Source organism: Micropterus salmoides, unplaced genomic scaffold (assembly GCF_014851395.1).
Source record: "Micropterus salmoides isolate LMB-PRFRI ecotype aquatic unplaced genomic scaffold, ASM1485139v1 Ms_hic_scaffold_9, whole genome shotgun sequence".
Taxonomy (NCBI): Eukaryota; Metazoa; Chordata; class Actinopteri; order Centrarchiformes; family Centrarchidae; genus Micropterus; species Micropterus salmoides.
Window position 1 is genome coordinate 2,558,105 of NW_024044681.1, and position 16,284 is coordinate 2,574,388.

A 16,284-nucleotide genomic window follows, 5' to 3' on the forward strand; every position below is an offset into this window, starting at 1 on the left:
GTGTCTGTCCCCAGTTTTATATAATGCTATTACTTTAGCTGGTTTCATTTGATTTTGAAATTCACCGGATTGAAAAGACGAGTTTCAGATATGAGTAAATGGTTCTTCAACTTCTTCACTAACTTTTTATTATAATCATCTCAGTGTTATTCCAATCCATGGAGGATTTGCTTTCACACTTTCTTCTGTGTCTATTATCTCGTTTCTTTCCACTGCTCTAAAGAAAACAGAGCTAGGATTTCTATCCCAAAGATCAGCCTCCACCCTTCTGTTGTTTCTGGATACTTTATTATTTCTGCCAGATTTACCAAGAATTTGTTGAAACCATTTACCACATCTTCCATCTTATTTATTATCTCCTCATTTACAATATAATATTCCAGGTAACTTGCATTTTTAGTTTTAGTTCCATTTCTAATAAAACTGTTTAGAATATTCCAGAAACCTTTCATATTATTTTTATTCTCTAATATTTTATTAAGTATACTTTCTTACATCTCCTTATAATTTTGGTTAATATTCTTCTACTTTTTCTCTTTATTTTCTGCTTCTGGGGGACGATACTTAATGAATAGTCTATAAAGTCTGTTTTTCTTTCTGCAGGCATTTATTGAACCGTCAGTGATCCTTGGACTTTGTTTGCTTTAGTGTGGATTGTTTTACAGGAGAGTTTCTGTCACACAGTGATCTTTAGAAATCCATTTGAAGCTTTGTCAATATCATCTTCCTCAGAAACTATTTTTCCACTTTTGTTTCAGTAATTCTTTCTTAAAAGCATTTCTGTTTTCTGCAGTTCTTCCTCTTTTGGATTTGAGATGACTAATATCCTCAGGTTTCCTATAATTACAGTGAGAGACAATAAAACAGCTCAATGATCACTAGTGTTGTTGTATAATAGCCCACTAACTAGATAGTTTTCCATCATGCTGTCATTTGATGCTTTTTTAGATTGAATAGCGCGATGTTATAATCTCCACATATGAACAGAATCTTTTACTGTTTCTGTAAACATTTTTTCCATCCGCTCTTTAAAGATTTGGATCTTTGATCCAGGAGTTCTGTATATTCAGCTCACAACAATGTTTTTTGTCCTTTCCATCCAGATTTCTACTGTCATCCATTCCAGCAGCTCATCACCAGCTGCTGTCATGCTCTTTGGCTCGCTCCGGTCTTTCATTCAGTTTGCAGTCCATGTGGTTTGTATTTTCTCTGTCTTCTAAGGAGTCGGGCCTTTCTGGCGACGTCAGCGTTTTTCTTAGTCAGGTGTTCATTCAAATCCACATCCGGGCCCTTCAGCCGTCTTCCCTGTTTCAGCCGTTCACTTTGATGTTTCCTGTTGGCAAAACGAATGATTCTGGCTGGTTTATCCGTCTTGTTTCTCCGTGGGAGAAGGTGACAAGTCTCAATGTGGCCCCTGTCCAACTCAGTCCCCTTTGAGAGGAGGAACGCCGTCACCTGTTGCTCCACCGATGGACACGACACGCCGACAGGATCGGTCAGGATCTAATGTTAATTCATGTTCTGTGTTCTTCTCCACATCCTGAAGGTCTCACACACAGTCCAGGTTCATCCAGTGAAAGTGTTTGGAGTAAAGCAGCCGTCCTCCTGATCAATCCTGAGCTCCATCAGAGCGTCTCAATGATTTCAGAAGCTAAAAGTTGAATTCTGTTTCCTCTGAGAGTTTCCTCTGTCCTGTCATGGCAACTTTAGAACTACAGCTTTTAGTTTTGCTGCTTAAATGCACCACGATATTTGCTGTGACTTTACTGCACATGGAAACGTTTCAAATGACTGACAGCAGCCTCTCTGACCATGAAAGGAAATGGTTAAAGAAAACATTCCTACATCAATAAAAGCCAGAATAAAGAAACCAGTGGAAGAGAGAGAGATGTCCATATCCCCCCTCTGCTGTGAGTCTGCACTTCAATCAGTCAGCTGATGCTTTTTATAATGCGCCATTCATCCAGCATTAGAACAGCAATGCGCCAAGATACAAGAGCAGCTGGCTTTAAAAGGGAATGGGAGCTGTTTTAGTATGTTACAGTACTTTACAGTTATTATATCAGTAACAGGATCTTTTCAGTTACTTATTAAATTAAATTATACAAAAAAACATTCCTGTTAACTTTAGCTGAAGTTGCAGGACATTCTTTGATGCAACCCTTCTTTGTAAGGCTTAATGAACCATTTAAGCTCTAGTGTACGAGACTTTCTCTGGATCCCAGTTTGTATTTTCTATCTCAATATAACTTTTGCTAGGAAAAACTAACGTCTCCATATTCAACCCTGTTTTTAGTCATGATGTAAAATATACCAAATCAAAATACTTGATAGTAGGCCATCATCTGTGCCTCTGTGGAGGGGGATACACATGTCCAGCATGGTAGGACCAGTACGCTACTGTTACCGCGAGTCGTGTATGAAAAGTGCTGTTTAGATGCAATTCTTTATTAAATTGTTATGATAATATTTACCGTGTCAACATCGCTGGGTGCGCAAAGCAGGAGAGAGCCCAAACGCATGACACTGCGAGCAGAGATTTAGTTCCAGGGTTTATTAATCCAAAACACCAGGCATGAACAAAACTCACGTGTACAGGAAACTGGTAACATCAAACATGCAGCAACTGGTAGAACATACATCATACAACAATGACCAGACAAAGACTGAAGGAAACAATCAAGCATATATACACAGGTGAACGAGCTGGGCGGCAGCAACACAGGTGACGGATCAGGGCTAAGGAGACCGGCAGAGAGAGAGACAGGCAGAGGGATTCTGGAGGACCAGACATAACACTTACACTGAAACCAACACCAGACAGAAACAGAATTAGACAAGAACTTAGGCCGGCACAGATCCAAACATGAACAGAACTGAACATAAGGAACAGGCAACTGACTCAAGAGAAGAAACATACACAGACTAAAACCTAATCATACTGATAGCCTACAAACATAACACTATATTACTATGATTACTGTAGACCAGGGCTGTTCAATTACAGATTCAATTGGGCCGGATTTTAAAACCAAGACACAGAGATGGGCCAGACATTTTCTCACGTTGGGGTCATTAGGATTTTATTGACACACTTGTATTGGTAATCCTTATTGGTTCAGTTCTTTATCGATGCTCTTATCAGTCCCATTTATTACTAATAACTGCATGTATTATTTAAAAAAGAATTTAACATTCTTTATTAACTGAATATTGTTTCTAGAGCAGCATCACGATTTACAACAGCAAAGTCACTAAAGTCTCACTGGAAACAAATCTACATGTCAGTAAAATAAATCATATTCCTGACATCAACAACTCAGCACCTCTTCTCCTCTTCCTCCCTCTGCTTCTGCTGGTAGAGAGGAGGGCTGCTCTGTCTCCACCAGCTGGGTTTATATAATGTGCCATATTTTAAATTAAGCGTAACAGTTACTAAAGACAGACAGCTTTCAGTTTAGAGAGGGAAGGAACAACACTAGCATGTGATCAGGTGAGAACAGGCCCTACCTGTTCAACCTGAAGCTGAAAGAGTTCAGACTCCATTTTAAGTGGACACAGCAGGAGGAAAACTGAAGGCTGAGGCAGGGTGAGTGTTAATCCAACATTTACATTCTTTTCCTGTCAGAGTCTCTAAGGCAGTTTTCTCCCTGTGGACTGTAGAGGAAAGAAATGTCAGAGTCCCGGTGAGTCCCTGGTGGCTGAATCCACAGCTGATAGTCTCAGATGTGTTGCAGTTGTGGCTTCAGGATCTCTGAGCTGCTAACCAGGAAATCCGTTCAGACCACTTTGTTTATCTACCTAATGTATATTCTGTAAATATCTGCTTCTGAATGTAGTTTGTTCATCGTTCTCCTGCGCGTTAACTCACTCACAGAGTTCGGTAAAGTTGGAAATATAGGCCTATTCACAGAGTCGAACTTCCAGGATCAATCACTCGTAAGCGCAACGTGTTTAAAACACAAATGAGGCCTCCTAACTATTGGAGTTATGTAGACAACAAGCAAGTAAATTTTTTACCTAAATGAGTCGTCCTACGCAGGGACGTGCACAGGAATTTTGAAGGGCAGTTGCTCTGACCTGAAAAAAGGCACTAAACACAGTATCCAAAATGTATTAACAATATAAATGTCACCAAAATACATATGAGAAAAGAGTTCCTTATATTATTGTTTATTGTTTTTTTTAATCATTATTATTTTTTATTTTTTTTCCTTTTTTTTTTTATTTGAAATAAATAATCTAGATTGAATTGACAGATGGGGAAAACTCGCTTCTAATAAAATATTAAATAAAAAAACGCTTAGATTTCGGAAGAAAATACAATCCTTTTTTAACCTTTTGGCTTCCCGTACATTCAGTTGCGCTTCTAGCTCGTATTCACTTCTGTTGGTACGTATCACGTATGGTAACTGGGCAAAACTACGCATGATTTGTTGTAGTATGATTGCATAAAGGAAGGAAACAGGAATTCCGGTAGGGAACAGAATCGACTGACGTGCAGGCAGCGCTGCAGCAGTGCAGCCACTTAAACAGAGTTTGCCCTTCCCCTACTGACTTTCACTTTCGGTGCCCGAATGGAAGTGAATGAGGCTTTGCGATCGCGATTATTTTTTTATTTTATTTTTTTTCTCGGAAGGGCGAGTCGGAAGGGCAACTTGAGTCAGGAAAGGCAAACGGGCAGTTGCCCGGGCAACCAGAGCAACCCCCCTGTGCACGTCCCTGGTCCTACGAGCGGCACAAATAACTTTGGTCTCTACGTGCAGCCGCTCTGAGACGAGTGCGCACTGCGCAGGGACCGTCTGCAAAGTGCAACACCGAAACACATTCTGCAGAGATATTCAATAACTTCACTCAGATACAGTGTAGTGTTCCCAAAATCACCTTAACCATTAATGATATAGGAAGGAATCTCACAGGAAACTCTCTAAAACCAGATGGTTAATTGGTTAAACTTTTCTGTATGGTCAGAATTTGACCTTAACACTTGATGACTAAACTTCAGTCACTCAAAGGTACACTTTTTTATTTATTTATTTTTCTTCTGAAATTGAGCCACAAATAAAATTAATTTTAAGGTGCATATTTACAAAACGTTTTTTAAATGCAGCCTTTAGATTACTTAAACTTAGAATTTATTATTGGAGTAGTTATTTATTATCCCTTCAGTTTTATGTGAAAACTGACAGTTGTTGAGTAAAAACTTATGTTGGTACAACCAGGCTATACGTTATGGTAGGCTACTGAATGATAACACAAGTTGATGTTCCGGACCTTTTGCTTTGTGAAATTTTCTCTAACTGGACCTCTTTGAACTTTAATTAAATAGCCCTGCTGTACTGTCTCCAGACACCTCAATCAACAAGGGTCTTATGTTGATGATACTACTAGACCATTGTTCATTGAGGTGATTTTGGAGACACTAAAGCTTCTAACAGTAAAGTTATTGAATATTAAATTCCCCAAATCTACATTTCTACGAACTGAGTGTTGTAGTATCACCAGCAGGATACCGCTGATGTGTGGGGTGATTTTGTAGACATGACAACTTATCAGTGTAGATATCGAATATTAAAAATAGGCCTACCTAAAATTATGCAAAAACCTTTTTTCCAAACTAAATGTTTTAGTATAACCAGCAGTATATCATTAATGTGTAATGTGACTTTGGGAATGTGGTGTCCGAACAATAATGCTGCGATGATGTGTTGAGAAGAAATCCGCTTGACACTGTTCTTGATCATAAAGTTTATTACATCAAGGAATTCAGCATCAATTACAAGCTCTGCAGCAGCTTGGAGAGTGACCCAGCCCGATGGCCACTCTGTCTCTCTGTACATCAAACACAGCTTATATAGGACATGTTTAGGTATCTGCTAAATACCATATAAGGGCACAGTGCTGTAGGATAAGTGTAAACCTCTGTTAGACACTACTCTCTACTCCCCCTAACACTGGGTCAGAGGTCAAATTCCATAGGAGGTTCACTCTTTACACACCCATCAATCATTACTCCCCTTAAGAGTTCACTGAGCCTCTCTCCAGCTGCTAGAGTGTTATTTTAAACTGTAATGGTCAAATGCACATATGTTATACACCACAGGAACACTATACTGTATCTGAGTTATTGAATATTTCTGCAGTATGTGTTTTCGGTGTTGCACTTTGTAGACGGTCCCTGCGCACTCCTCTCACAGGTAGCATAACTACAATAGTAAAGAGGCCTCGTTTGTGTTTTCAACACGTTGCGCTTATGAGTCGAATCGGGGACTTTATATCCAAATGTACCAAACTGATTCACAGGGATCTCTCCAAACTGCTCATTAGTCCAAAGTGAGGACTATGGGAGTGATCGACTGTATCGATGGTAAAAACACTGCAGATGTCAGTAAATGGTCCAGATGTGCATGTTGTCTGCTTTGTGTCCTCATGGTGTTTAATGTGTTTGTACTTACATACAGCCTATAGGGAGACAGGCTGAGGAGTTTGTTGCCCAGCTGGAACACAGAGTGGAGACACTGTTGGCTGCACCATCCAGTACATGTAAAATGTGAGTGAACTGTGTTACTGTAGCTGTACAATATAAAGCTGGACAACATGTTTTAGACCAAAATCTAATCCTGAACACAGACAACACACCAGCTGAGCTGGAACAACAAGAACACCTGAACTGAAGTCCAGAAGATGGAAGAGGACAGAGCAGAGTCTGCAGGATCCAGCTGTCTGTCTATGAAGAGTGATGGGTCTAAAGTGGAACCTCTGAACTTCAGTACTGAACCTGGACCCTCAGACACAAAGTAAGAGAACTGCTACTAACTCATTCAGTGTTTGCTGTTTGCCAGTTGTGGAGTAACATTAGGCTTCATGAGCAAAGACATCACATTTACACTTACCTCATTCTCAATTCAATTAAATGCAAATCTGCTTTATAGGAATTTAATGTAAAACAACAATATTGCCAAAGCTACAAATTACATAAGAACAATTCATTTCATACATTTCATTAAAAAAGTAAATAAAGGAAAAATCGTGCTTGTGTTAAAAAAATAATAATAATAAATAATATAAATAATCAATAATATTAATAAAAATAAAACATAAAATAAAGTAAAAATAAAATAAATACATAAATGAGTTAAGTGTGTGTGTGTCATCACAAGGTATCTAATGATGGACTAATACATGTGATAATAAACAGAGAAAAACACCACAAATACTTGTGTACTGCACATACAGCCTATATCCCAGTACGAAAGTGGAAACACTATCATTTTAACACTATTCTAAGACCTGGTTTTAGGGGGGCTGTCCTTGCTATGTGCATATTGCATAAACAATGTCTGCATTTTTTTCTGGCCTGCATTCCTTTAATTCTACATTTGTGCCACAGACAAAGACAAATCATTGGTGCCTCCTTCCTCTTAGTATCTGTGACAGCCAGTGTAGGGCAGTAACAATATTACTTTTCCCAGTAACTAGTAGTGTAACTAATTACTTTTCTAAAACGGTAATACTATTACTAGTTACTAAGGCAAGTAATGCTGCGTTACTACGTTACTGAACGCACCATCCTTGATGTAAATCCACGACTGTGCTGCAGCTCAGCAGCTGAAGCAGCACAGCAACATGAAACAAAGGCTACAGAAAGAAACTCCGGCAGCAGCTGCCACTGATGCTTGGACTCATCAGGAGAGAGTGAGAGTGGTGTTAACGCAACGTTTTGTAAAAATACTGAATACTGCCCTTACAAACAGGCTAAATGTGCAGTAAAACTGCTGTTAAAAAGTCGGGATTTACTTGCTTTATTTTTTTTATTTCAGACGGTGATGTTAAGTAACGTTAGGCCTAGGCTATATGCTTTGTAAAAACCACACTCCTTGCTGCTGTTATGGATATGATGTTAGTTAAAAAGTCGGGAGAGACGATTTGTATGTGGGTGAAGGCGGTGGTAATGAGAGCAGTGTTTCCCATAATTAGCCTATAATTTGGATAATTATCAACGCAGACTGCCACATATTGATTTTCCAAATTTTTACTAGGCCTATTTAAAATCATTTTTGATTAAGGAGCTGTATTTAGGAGCATATATTCGTGCATCACCTCCCAATAAAAACTTTAAAGCTCCTAATGATCCACAGCAGCAGCAGTTTGTGTGTTTAGAGCTTCCTGAATGGCTTCATCAGAGAATATATCAAAGATTCATGTGATCTGAATAAAAACATCTTGGTGTTTGCAGAGTTCAGTCCAACAGACAGAGAGCAGAGTCTGCAGGATCCAGCTGTCTGTCTATGAAGAGTGACCAGTCCAAAGAGGAACTTGTGAACTTCAGTCCTGAACCTGGACCCTCAGACACAAAGTAAGAAACTGTTTTTACTGTAAACTGACCTGATGGAAGATGATGATGAAGACAAAATGTTGTGCTAAAAGAACTGTTAGTGCAGATACTGTTTCAAACTAAGATGGAACACCTGAACCTCCATTTCAGAATTTACACTTCAAGAAAATGTTCCTATATTTTTGCCCTCACGTTGACGTCGCTGTAAAGACTTGATTCAGAATCTGAAAGAATCTGCTTCAAATGGGTCTTTTTCTCCTATTTGTCCTCTAAACACTGAGCTGTTTGGCTCTTCCTCAGATCAGCTGTTCTGATCCACCAGATGCATCTTGAATCACTTCAGATCATAATTGTGCAACATGTGGTGAAAAAGCATTTGTAGTTCAGCTTTGCTCACCTTGATGAACACTTTGCTTTGAATCATTAGTAAGTGGAGCTTTGAGCTCAGATTCTCTCCACCATATATTGTTCCTAAAGGTGAAGAACAAACGTCCACGGGCAGCACTGATGGAAAAGTTAGCAGTGGATGGAAAATGGTCCCATGGAGATTTGGACCACTTCTCTTTTTTAGATTCTTTGAATTGTTTTCATGTGATAGTTGACAGTAGAGTGTGACAGAAAACAGAATGCCATACAAACAAGGCTCCGTGTGGACTTGAACCTGTGACACCGCTGTTACATGCTGTGTGTTTAGACCACTTCTAAGCTCAGTTAAAAGCTAACTAACTCAAGCTAAGCTGCCAGAGTGACTGTAAAACAGTGAAGGACATAATCAGCTCTCTTTGATGGAGGCTTTTACTGTGAAGGAGCTGCAGGAAGTGTTGAGTTTGTGTTAATAACAAACTGCAGGCAGATCACAGACAGGAAAAGCTGTGTTTCTGAAAGCAGGAGAGTTCATCGATCATGCGACGCCACAACATCAGTTTCCAGTGTTAAGCTGATGACACCCAGCTCTACTTGTCTACCAAACACTCCACCTCCCTGCCTCCCATCTCCATCATCAACCACCTCCAAGAGCTCGATGAACATGAGCCTACTCCAATTTAATACCAATAAGACGGAGATCATTCTAATCTAATCCAACCTGTCCAAAAAGCAAATTCTCATTATCAATTTTGATCATTTACCAGTCACTCTTTGTCACTTCCCGTCTAGACAACTGCAGCTCCAACTGGTTCAGAACTCTATAGCAAGAATCCTGAGCTTCACCAAATCATGGGAACATATCTCACCTAATCTTCTCAAGCTTCACTGGCTCCCTATTCAATACCGGATTAAGTTCAGGGTCCTACTCCTCACATTTAAAGCCCTGCACAACCTGGAACCTACCCTCCTCAATGATCTCCCAGTTTATGCTCCCTCCGTTCCTCCCCTGCTGGTTTCCTTTTCACCCCTCCTTTCCGCCTGTCCACCATGGGAGCCCAAGCCTTTATCTGCTCGGCACCCATGCTTTGGAACTGCCCCCTCATATTCGACAGGCAGACTCAGTTGCATCTTTCACAAAACTCCTAAAAACACATCTTTTCCATGAAGCCTATGGTTTAGACTTTTTATCCTTGACTTGCCAAATATTTTTTGTCCTCTTATTTCAGACTTCTTTAAACTTATACTGTTTGAATTATGCACCTCATTTAAACCTCAAAGTAATTTTATTACTTTGTATGTAAGATGTCCTTGAGTGTCCTGAAAGGCGTCCCCCAAATAAAATGTATTATTGAAATAAGGAACAATGATCTTCATTACTGACTGAAAGCTGAATTCAAACAGAAAAGTAACGACACTTTTACTGTTCTCTGTGACCATCTGAGCTTCTACACAGTGTCGGACAAATCTGGATAATTTCAACAGCAAGCAACAAATCGTTTTAGTTCCAAAGAAATAGGGGAGCAGGAGATTAGACCCAAATGCAGACAATGGAGGCAGAGTATGTATTGTTCAGAGATTTAATAATGTCAATGCTTGAACTGCAGACAAAATACACTGAGGAACAAGCAAAGACAGAGGGGAACAGCAAGACTAATGGTGCGTTCCATTTGTCCGTTTCTCTTTTTCTTCTTCTTGTTTTATGGCAGATTGCAATCTCCTTTTGTGCCTAATAAACCTTCAAGGTTCCACTTCCTTCCTGCCTGACTTATCCTCATCCTCTCATCCCTATATTCCTACAATGTAATAGTACATGTTCTACATTTTCCATGGATTTATATTCCATTCCAACAAGGGCGTCACTTTGTGTTGAAAAGTGGTGTGGACATACATAGATTATTATTATATTATTATTTTTTAAGTATCCAGTAGCATACGAAACATACATCCATTAAACCTATATTAAAATAGAATAACTTATAACACAGTAAACAGTGCAAATGGAGTGCAGATGGAGGTAGAAATTGTTCTTTTGTCTATTGTCCTCCCTGCCATGACCAGGAGCTGTTGTACAGTCTGATTTCCAGGCGGACGAAAGAGTTTTTAAGTCTGTTGGTGGAGCGGGGCTGGGACAGCAGTCTGCCAATGAACACACTCCTCTGCCCGATGAAGGTGTTGTGCAGAGGGTGGTGGGCGTTGTCCAGTATGGAAAGCAGTTTGTCCAGGGTCCTTCTTTCTGCCACTGTCACTAGAGAGTCCAGCTCTGAGCCCACCAGTCTGTCCAGTCGACTGTCGGGGGCTAGAGGCTCAGATTAGGGAGGTGAAGAGACACTTAGCTCGCGAGACATCACAATACGCAATATTAGGTGAGAACGAGACAAAAAAATCCTTAAACAGTGTTTTAAAGATATCCTCAATGCTGAGACATAGGGGCTGTGGGTCTGTTCTTTAAACACTTCATTTCCTACATTCTGATGAAAGTTTTTATTTATGGTGAAAATGTTTTTATTTACGTAAAAGGAAACACAAAGTTCAGGTGGCACGTGACATTTCAAAATATAGAAATATAATAGACTATAAGTCAGTGCAGCTCTCAGGCATTCTTTGTTGCTTTCAGATCTGTTTCTCCTGTAGATAAGCATTTCTCATGTAATATCATCCCTGCTGAGGCAACACATATGTGACAGTGTCATGAAGTTCACATTTTTGGGTCATTTTATAGTTTTTTTTTTTTATTTTTAGGTGAAGTTCATTTTCCTGGACAATGCACATTGTTTCTTCTATATTTTAATTGCATCACATGCTTAATGTGCAAATAAACCTTTCTAAAGGCATTTTGTTATTTAGCTGCAAGTTATATTATTTCAGAACCTATTCTGCCATTTCAAAAAGTCACACCCTGAGCATTAATATCTTTATAAGCTGAGCTATAATAAAATTTAATTGCATGATTTCTCATTAATGTTCTGCGCAAAATTGAATAATGAATTGTAAAGTAGTGTATTGCTTTTTATTTAAATGTACTGCTATATACACAAAAGTGCAGTAACATGTGATTTGCAAACACTTTAAACAAATAAGGTGCTTTTTCCCAGCAGTATTCCCTTTACATGGTAGCAATAAAATATTTCTTGTAAATCTCAACTTAAACATTAATGTAATCAAATCAAATATTAACCTAAGCTATTCGCCACTGCCAGGGCATTACCCTTTTATCAGTTTTCTTGGAATTTCTTTTGAGCAGGTATCAGCAGAAACATTTTTCTTTTATCAGGGAGCAGCAGAAACAGTCTATGTTCAGTAGCAAGTGTCCCTGTTAGAGTGAGGGGAAGTGGTCGGCAGCGACAAGCTTAGTTCCTGTGAAACTGTCGCGGTCGTGCTCAATTATTAAGATGCCCATAACTGACTTATGTGCAACCAACATGAATGTTTTAGGCAATTCCAACATTATCTGGTCAACTTGGAAGTAATTAATAGGTCAGCGTCCAGCTAACTAAACTGACCAACATAAATTCACCAAAATGCTGTTTCTTTGGCTTTACTTAACTGTGATGATTAATGCCAACATAAACATATTTCAATATACTGACTTAACTCACTTAAGTAAATCTAACTTAACTGCTGGACATCCCTTACACAACTGCATTTGGTAATACCAACATTTTAAATGGACTTACTAAACCTGATTATGTCAACAATTTCCACACAGTGTAGTTGAGTAAATACAAATCAAACTACTTTGGTTCAGTGAAAAAGTTCATTTATTACCAATGAAACACATTATACTGTAGTACCACCAACCTGGTCAGCGGCCTGAGTTCAAAATAACGGATACCTATAAAGACTGATTTGTATCACCATCAATCAACATTTTCCATCTTCTTTGAAATGTTTTACAATGTTCACAAAAGAGGAAATAAATTCAAAATGGGTTCCAATTCACTCTTACCTAAGATGGCTACCTCTGAGGCTGGTGATTTTCTATGTTGTTCATATTGTCAGCAAGTTCTATCAAAACCAAACCAACAACAATGGGATTCTATGGCACAAGGGAATAAGTCATATCAGGTTTTGGAAACTTACTAAAGAATTTACTTCTTAAACGGTAAATTCATTGTTGCTTTTGGTCTTTCGTAGGATTTGTCAACAATTTGAAACTTATAGAAAATCGCCAGCCTTATCTTTCAACTCTATCATAACCATCATCTTAACTGTAACAAATTTTTAAAATCCCAACTTGTTTAACACTAAATTGTACACATTTGATTAACACTCCTGAGATTAAGTTAAATTGAATTATCTTAGAATTTTACAGTTTTAGTTGTAGTAAAATAGATTTGACTGACTGGAAAAAAACTGAATTTTTGCAATGAAGAGTGTTTCTAATTAGCATAACCAGAAGAACCATCTATATGTAAACCGTAAATCAGTGTTATATGCCATGTAGGAAATGCTCCTACAGTGTACAGAGTTTTATTACACTGACAATACAAAATACAATACAATGTGCACCACATTTAGCTTAGGAATGGACATTTTCAAGAACAGCACAACTTGTTGAAATCAACATGTCATGTTAAATATATCAGAAACACCAACTTAAAATTTGCACATTCATTTGGTGCCTGTCTATACGCTCACACAGTCTATCGCTGTATGTAATTCATTTGGTTTCTCTCACCCTACAGTATACATACAACACATACATCTTATTGCCAACTCATTCACATTGATCTCTGTCAGTCTCCCTATTTCAAACTGTTGTTTTCCCCGCTCTTGAAGTTTTTAATTGTTACTCTCATTTTGAGAGTAACGAATGTCTGTTTTAGACATCAATCACTTGAAACTAAGACCATTCAGAGCATTGCACATGAAGGTCTGTGATGCTCCACAGTCCACCTGCAATCTCTTGTCTAAACTGTTCCTTCAAACAGCGTTTTTTTTCTTTTTTTTTTTTAGAATGTCACCATCCAGTTCCATCACAAGTTTTTGTTGCGTAGCTGAAGTCCAATGAGTCCATGAGGCCACATAAAACACGAGTGTATTTGCAGTTTTACCTAGGTCGTGAAGCCCTTTAACACCTCTGATTATTCCAACACCCTGCAGGTCATCTGTGGGTTCTGCACATTCATCGTAAATGGCTTCCAAAAAAAAGATTCCAAGGATTGTCTTGTCCAGAGCCTCTTGGTCGTCCTCAACATCCTCAAAAACGGAACAAATAAACCTTCAACCAAAACACACAGACAAGAAAAAAACCTGTTTCTCTTTTGCTAAGTGACATCTACTATATCTAGCCCACAGATCCCTCCAGACTGCATTTGGTGTAGCTTTTCCAGTTTTGACATTATCTGCTGTTGGTCTCTTGCAGTGTTTCCCACATGTTCATTTATTTGTGGCGACCCGCCAAAATATCAACGCTGACCGCCACAGATTGATTTTCGTTTCCTTTTTTTACTAGGACTAATTAAAATCATATTTGATTGCAGAGCGCCGTTCGCGCAGCACATCCACTCGCTCGTCCCTCTCTTTCTCATTTACCTGTCCCTCTCTCTTTCTCCCTCTCCCTCATGAACACAGTTGCACAAATCTGTCTAACACAACCAAGGGGGTAAGCCACAGTTGAAACAGTGAAGCCGACCAAAGACTGCACGGACGGTTCCATGTAGCCCAAAAATGATGTCAAAACCCTGTGACATCCTGTCGCACACGAGAGATGTAACCGTATTGCTTAGATTATAAACTTTCAGTGAATCTAAAATAACTATTATCAGTGACACTGCGTTGGTGTTTGGCAGGTGAACCTTGTAGGTGGGCTGAGTAATCAGTGACGATCCGAGTCAGTCAAACACACTGGGCTATGAAACTTTTTGTTAGGTATATATACATGGTGTTTAGAACATACAGTGAGGAAAATAAGTATTTGAACACCCTGCTATTTTGCAAGTTCTCCCACTTAGAAATCATGGAGGGGTCTGAAATTGTCATCGTAGGTGCATGTCCACTGTGAGAGACATAATCTAAAAAAAAAAATCCAGAAATCACAATGTATGATTTTTTTAACTATTTATTTGTATGATACAGCTGCAAATAAGTATTTGAACACCTGTCTAACAGCTAGAATTCTGACTCTCAAAGACCTGTTAGTCTGCCTTCAAAATGTCCACCTCCACTCCATTTATTATCCTAAATTAGATGCACCTGTTTGAGGTTGTTAGCTGCATAAAGACACCTGTCCACCCCATACAATCAGTAAGAATCCAACTACTAACATGGCCAAGACCAAAGAGCTGTCCAAAGACACTAGAGACAAAATTGTACACCTCCACAAGGCTGGAAAGGGCTACGGGGAAATTGCCAAGCAGCTTGGTGAAAAAAGGTCCACTGTTGGAGCAATCATTAGAAAATGGAAGAAGCTAAACATGACTGGCAATCTCCCTCGGACTGGGGCTCCATGCAAGATCTCACCTCGTGGGGTCTCAATGATCCTAAGAAAGGTGAGAAATCAGCCCAGAACTACACGGGAGGAGCTGGTCAATGACCTGAAAAGAGCTGGGACCACCGTTTCCAAGGTTACTGTTGGTAATACACCAAGACGTCATGGTTTGAAATCACGCATGGCACGGAAGGTTCCCCTGCTTAAACCAGCACATGTCAAGGCCCGTCTTCAGTTTGCCAATGACCATTTGGATGATCCAGAGGAGTCATGGGAGAAAGTCATGTGGTCATGAGACCAAAATAGAACTTTTTGGTCATAATTCCACTAACCGTGTTTGGAGGAAGAAGATGAGTACCATCCCAAGAACACCATCCACTGTGAAGCATGGGGGTGGTAGCATCATGCTTTGGGGGTGTTTCTGCACATGGGACAGGGCGACTGCACTGTATTAAGGAGAGGATGACCGGGGCCATGTATGTGAGATTTTGGGGAACAACCTCCTTCCCTCAGTTAGAGCATTGAAGATGGGTCGAGGCCGGGTCTTCCAACATGACAATGACCCGAAGCACACAGCCAGGATAACCAAGGAGTGGCTCTGTAAGAAGCATATCAAGGTTCTGGCGTGGCCTAGCCAGTCTCCAGACCTAAACCCAATAGAGAATCTTTGGAGGGAGCTCAAACTCCGTGTTTCTCAGCGACAGCCCAGAAACCTGACTGATCTAGAGAAGATCTGTGTGGAGGAGTGGGCCAAAATCCTCCTGCAGTGCAAACCTGGTGAAAAACTACAGGAAACGTTTAACCTCTGTAATTGCAAACAAAGGCTACTGTACCAAATATTAACATTGATTTTCTCAGGTGTTCAAATACTTATTTGCAGCTGTATCATACAAATAAATAGTTAAAAATCATACATTGTGATTTCTGGATTTTTTTTTAGATTATGTCTCTCACAGTGGACATGCACCTAGATGACAATTTCAGACTCCTCCATGATTTCTAAGTGGGAGAACTTCAAATACTTATTTTCCTCACTGATGTCAATACTTGTGCCATTTCCATTATTTAAACAAACTAGTTGCCTACACCATCAGTTCTTCCACTGCTTCTTCCATTATCAGTATACTTACTTCCCCAAAGACTATTATGTGCA

The 16,284-nt window shown here is 39.4% G+C and overlaps 1 long non-coding RNA gene across 1 annotated transcript; it reads left to right on the forward strand.

Moving 5' to 3' along the window:
- The first annotated feature begins 3,494 nt into the window (after window positions 1-3,494).
- On the forward strand, window positions 3,495-8,556 carry LOC119896069. The gene is made up of 4 exons (XR_005443158.1): window positions 3,495-3,589; window positions 6,462-6,550; window positions 6,631-6,797; window positions 8,237-8,556. It is a non-coding gene; the product is annotated as an uncharacterized LOC119896069 (long non-coding RNA).
- Window positions 8,557-16,284: the final 7,728 nt, after the last annotated feature.